We start from the raw sequence: 6,025 nt of genomic DNA on the forward strand, positions 1-6,025 counted from the left end.
ATTATAAAGCTAGACTAAAAACTTAAAAGCACAGTCAATGACTATGGCCATTTCCGGTGGAGGCGTGCAGTCACTGGCCTGGGAGGGCAGCATAAGCAATCATTTTAACTGACAATAATGATGTCGAGTCATCAGGAAAAGGTTGAATTATTTTAAGTATATCCTTTTTACTAAGGCAGGAGAGCCAAATATTTAGAACTATTACCTTTAAAATGTTTAACATTTTCCAGGCAGTGCCAAAGAGGTTTCAGCTACGTAGAATTTTCATTTATAATCTCTTCCCTGGGCATGCAAAATGCTAGGACACTACACAGCACAAAGCACTTTTATGTGAACATGAAATTAACAATCAGCTGAGTTGAACTTCCTGTGAGCCAGTGAAATGCATTTGGCATGGCCGGATATTCTGACCCTGCTGAAATAATCCAGGTAAGAACACTGCTGTAGCTAACTGTGGCTGAAACTGAAGCTTGTAACACTATCACCAAGCATTCCAAATCCTTTCCATAATTTGAAGCCCACAATGCCGGTAAATATGAGCATTTTTCTTAGGAGATAATGAAGAAATATTTAATCTGAGTAAATAGAGCTAAACAGAGTATAAATTTGTTCTTGAGCAACCAAGTTGTTTTCGCCTTCACTCGAAAAAAACAGATGTCATAAATTATAATCATGCCTAGGTAAACGTGAGCCTGCGTGCAGAGAAGACCCAGGAAGAAAAAGGGAGAGGGACATTTTTCAAAATTGGAGTACTGGGATTATACTAACTGATCAGTTTATGTGGTGGTTCCTATGTGCTAGGCCCTGTTCTAGCACTTTCTTATATTAACTTATGTAATCCTCTAATGACCCTATGAGATAAGTATCAATACAATTATATTCCTGTTCCATAGATGATAAGACAGAGGCACAAAATTAAGCAGCTTGCATAATGTCACACAGAATTTGGACAGTGTGGCCCCAAAGCCCTTGATCTTAACCATTGCCATCTACAGCTTCTCACTGTCCTTCCAGAGGACTCTAAAGGAAGGCCTTTGGCCAGTCTTCCAGAAATGCCTCCTTCCATGAAGACTGAGATCAGGACCTGGCTGGAGACAGCAACTCAGGAGAGATGTGGTGAGATGGGACTCCTTATGCTTGGAAGTAGCAAATAGAATAGAGAGCACCATCTTGTCAGCCAGCTGGACGCTCTGGTTGGGGACATAGTTATGTCTTTGGCTGTCTGAGCTTTAAATCAGTCCTTCTGGAAGGCAGACCTGGTGTGGCTTAACTCCTGTGACCCATATGCACAGAAGGAAGGCAGAACATCCCTGGGGAGCAAGTGTCCCGGGCTTTGAAAGAGGATTTTAGGTCAGGCTCTTGCTGCCTGACAAAGGAAACTCTTAACCTGTCTGTGCCCCACTTCCTTCATCTACAAAACGGAGTTGATAATATCAATCTTCTCCCCACCTTCCAGAGACGAACAAGCTGTCATCAGTGTAGGTGTTTCTCATCCTACATCCCCTCCTGGCAACTCTGAGGACCGTGTTGCCCCAAAGAATCTCCCCCAACATGCTGCCATTATCAAGGTCAGCAAACTTCACCCCTGAGGGCAATAATAGGGCAACCACCTGGTTGCCTTGTTGGCAGGGGCTGTGCCACAACTGGGTAGATGTGGCAGAATGTTCCACACAGGCAGAGTAGGAGGAGGCGGGAAGCACTGAGACTCTTGCTCTGGTCCAAGAATATGTTGAGATTTGTGAGTTTCTCCAGGAAACACCTTTCAGACTTAGTGGGCGATTTTATCCCCTGTCCCCCTTTTTTGAGTAAAGGAAATAAATCTTTAACTGTGATGCAAGTAGGATCTAGGTAATTTTTTTTTTTTTACTGTACATGGCATTTATTTTTATTTATTTTTTCAAAATCAATTTTAGGAATCTTTACTTAAAAACAACCTTATCTTAAAATGGAGTAACTTTGGTTTTATGAGCAGCAAGCAAAGCACAGAAGCAAAAGTGCATTACAGTAGCATTAGGTTCTACATTAGGTCACAGTGTCTAATCTGAAATCACACCCATAATATCATTTTTCAGGATATCTGGGAAATAACTATTTCTCTGACTATATCCCTGACTCAGATGTCTGAACCATAGCTACTCTATTTTGACTTTTAATTCTAAAAAAAAAAAAATTTTTAATAGCCAAAGCAGATTTCACCATTAATGACGTCAGTGTTTTTCTAGGTATGAGAAGATGCAAGAATTGGAACTCATAAAAGCTTTTTCTGAAAAGATCTAACTATCTGAAGGACTGTTCTGCCAGTTTTTTTTTTTTTCAGAGCACAGAGTGCCTCATTCCTGATTTTCACCCTGAACTTCTTTCAGGGGATGTTGAAGGTCAGCAGCTTGCAATGGTCATGATGTAATCTTTGTCTCTACAAAGATTACAGCTGGCAAGTACCAACTTCCAGTCAGCAGGGTCCCTTCATAGCCACATATCTGACCATGTGACACCATTTCATGGCTATTGTGTCCCGCGGTGCTGGGAAGGCTCATTCCCAGGTCTAGGGAAGTGATGGGCTAAAATTGGACCAGGCCTTGAAAGTAGCAAAAGTCTCTGGACCACTGTCTTACTAGCCTCCTGGTCCAGGAAAATATTTCCTCTTGTTGCTTTTTCGCATACCCAGAGTCACATTATTACAATTATTGATCTCATATGGAACTGTCAGTTCAGCATTATATCACAGGCTCAGTGAAACAAGTGACATAGAAAATAATATAGCCATAGCTAGTAGTTATTAGTAAAATAAAAATTATAAGTCAAGAACTTTCATTAGATAAAGCCTGGTATACCCCAAGTCACCTGACTTTATTTGTTAAATGATTATAGTCTGGTGTTAATCTCCTGGTTGTACATTATGGAGCATCCGACCTTTATCTGAAGATTGGTTACTGAGATAAGCCTTAGAAACTAACCTAGACTGTCCTTTTTAATAACTTAATTAAATCTTTTAGCGGGGCTTCCCTGGTGGCTCAGAGGTTAAAGCGTCTGCCTCCAATGCAGGAGACCTGGGTTCGATCCCTGGGTCGGGAAGATCCCCTGGAGAAGGAAATGGTAACCCACTCCAGTATTCTTGCCTGGAGAATCCCATGGATGGAGAAGCCTGGTAGGCTACAGTCCACGGGGTCGCAAAGAGTTGGACACGACTGAGCGACTGAACGGAACGGAAATCTTTTAGCAGTATCATGTAGCAAGGAACTGTCTCAGCAGTGAGTCTTAGTAAACACTCAGTCAGTCAGTTCAGTCGCTCAGTCGAGTCCGACTCTCCGCAACCCCATGAATCACAGCACGCCAGGCCTCCCTGTCCATCACCAACTCCCGGAGTACACTCAAACTCATGTCCACAGAGTCTGTGATGCCATCCAGCCATCTCATTCTCCATCATCCCCTTCTCCTCCCGCCCCCAACCTTTCCCAGCATCAGAGTCTTTTCCAGTGAGTCAACTCATCACATGAGGTGGCCAAAGTACTGCAGTTTCAGCTTTAGCATCAGTCCTTCCAAAGAACACCCAGGATCGATCTCCCTTAGAATGGACTGGTTGGATCTCCTTGCAGTCCAAGGGACTCTCAAGAGTCTTCTCCAACACCACAGTTCAAAAGCATCAATTCTTCGGCGATCAGCTTTCTTCACAGTCCAACTCTCACATCCATACATAACCATGGGAAATACCATAGCCTTGACTAGATGGACCTTTGTTGGCAAAGTAATGTCTCTCTCTGCTTTTTAATATATTATCAAGGTTGGTCATAACTTTCTTTCCAAGGAGTAAGCGTCTTTTAATTTCATGGCTGCAATCAGCATCTGTAGTGATTTTGGAGCCCCAAAAAATAAAGTCTGACACTGTTTCCACTGTTTTTCCATCGATTTCCCATGAAGTGATGGGACCAGATGCCATGATCTTTGTTTTCTGAATGTTGAGCTTCAAGCCAACCTTTTCACTCTCCTCTTTCACTTTCATCAAGAGGCTTTTGAGTTCCTCTTCACTTTCTGCCATAAGGGTAGTGTCATCAGCATATCTGAGGTTATTGATATTTCTCCCAGCAATCTTGATTCCAGCTTGTGCTTCTTCCAGCCCAGCGTTCCTCATGATGTACTCTGCATATAAGTTAAATAAGCAAGGTGACAATATACAGCCTTGACGCACTCCTTTTCCTATTTGGAACCAGTCTGTTGTTCCACATACAGTTCTGACTCAGAACTGTACATGGAACAACAGTCAGAACTAGTAAACACTAGACATTAACAAAACTAGAAACTTAATTTAACAATTTACAAAACTTAATATTCCGTGATTTTTCATTATGGAGGCCCTGTAGCCAGGGAGGCTTTAACCCATCAAATAAAAAATGAGGTTTGTCAGGGAGCTGGGAAAAGCCAAGCAGCCATCTTAGATTTCCCATAGCCCTGACTCTGATTTCCAGCTATTGTTTTTAATTTTCCAATTTAGAAGCAGACTGTTGCCATGGTTTAAGGACATTGAGATGGCACAAGTCTAACAGAGTTTTTGTATGAGCAGAATGAGCTTTTACAGATCTACAAACTCGACAATTGGATTAATTTCTAAAACTAGCATAGGATCAGGCCTATGGTAGAAAAGCATTTGATTTATATGCTGAGGGCTAAGAAGTCAAGAAAACATTATAAATGATCATACGAATCAGGTCCAGCATCTTGGGCAAGCTGTCTACCTCTGATGTCGTCGTCTTCTCATCCTGGTGTAGTGTAGTTTCTTCTGAAAAAAGTCCTTCCATCCAGGTTGGAGACAGTCCTTTAAATTATGTCCTTTTTTTTTTTTTTTTTAGTCCTGGTTGCAGGTCACGAGGCATCTGATCTTCATACAAAGATAGATCACTGAGATAAGCTTCAGAAACAAACTTAGGGTGTTCTTTAAGAATTCAATTAAGTTTTACATTAATATCACATAACAGCAAGGAACTATCCAAGAAATGAGTCTTACTACCTCCATTGGTAGACCGCCATTAACAAACTGGTATTTAACATTTATTGAAACATCCTTTTCTCCCTAAAATCACCCTCATTTTTACCAAATATAACCAAATTAAGGGGGATTTTGCCCATAAGTTTCAGGTATGGACCTTGGAAAGTGACATGCATTCTACAGGCCCTTGGTACCTGGGATAGATTCTGTGTGGCTTGTGAACCAGGGGTCTACTGGGACTGAGACTCATAGGACCAGGAGGCAAGTGGAAGGCAGGAAATGACCTTCAAGCCCTGTCTTTCTAGTGGCGACTCTCCACCCTTCATTCTACCCACTTCCTTGGGGTGAGGGATAGAAGATTTTTGAGAGTTAAGAGGGAATAAGAGGTGATGGTGCCTGTAGTGCCCTAGAGAAAACATCCGGTAGGAACCCAAGCTCAGAGTCCTCTTCTCCAGGGAAGGGAGTATGTCTCCCACTTTTGTAACTCTCCAGGAATTGCCCAGGTAGTTCTGACCACAGTTCACTTGAACATATTCTCATTTCCCAAATAAGACAGACCCTGCAGCGGCCCAGAAATGTGAGGTTAGCCCCGAGAAGGGGCGGCTGCACCTCCCTGGAAACATTGTCCTGGGCAGGGCTGGACCTGGGCAGAGGCTGATGGGTGGTGAGCTGAATTTCTCTCAGAATTCCTGACTTTGAGGACACAGCGTAATCCAGGGAGCAGGAGGGGAGCGTCCCTCATCGAGGTTCTGTTGGCTAAAACTGGTTAGCTCAAAAGCCCACCGATGAAAAGCTCAAACATTTGACACATCCATTCGTTTCAGATGGAGCCCAGAGAAGCACATTTTTCCCCTTGGAGAGCATGATTTACAGAACCCAGAAACTGCCCAACATCTGATTGCCCTAGATAAGGAAAAACCCCAGGGCTGTAAAGATCCCAAGGCACTGAGCACATCACCGAGATGCTTCCACCCACACTCTGACCGCCTCCTGGGAATTCCGTTGTTTTCTTCCACTCCTGAGTGGAAGCTGGAAGCCTTTGGAAGG

This window comes from Moschus berezovskii, chromosome X, assembly GCF_049115385.1.
Source record: "Moschus berezovskii isolate FMDL1 chromosome X, NW_MosBer_1.0, whole genome shotgun sequence".
Lineage (NCBI taxonomy): Eukaryota > Metazoa > Chordata > Mammalia > Artiodactyla > Moschidae > Moschus > Moschus berezovskii.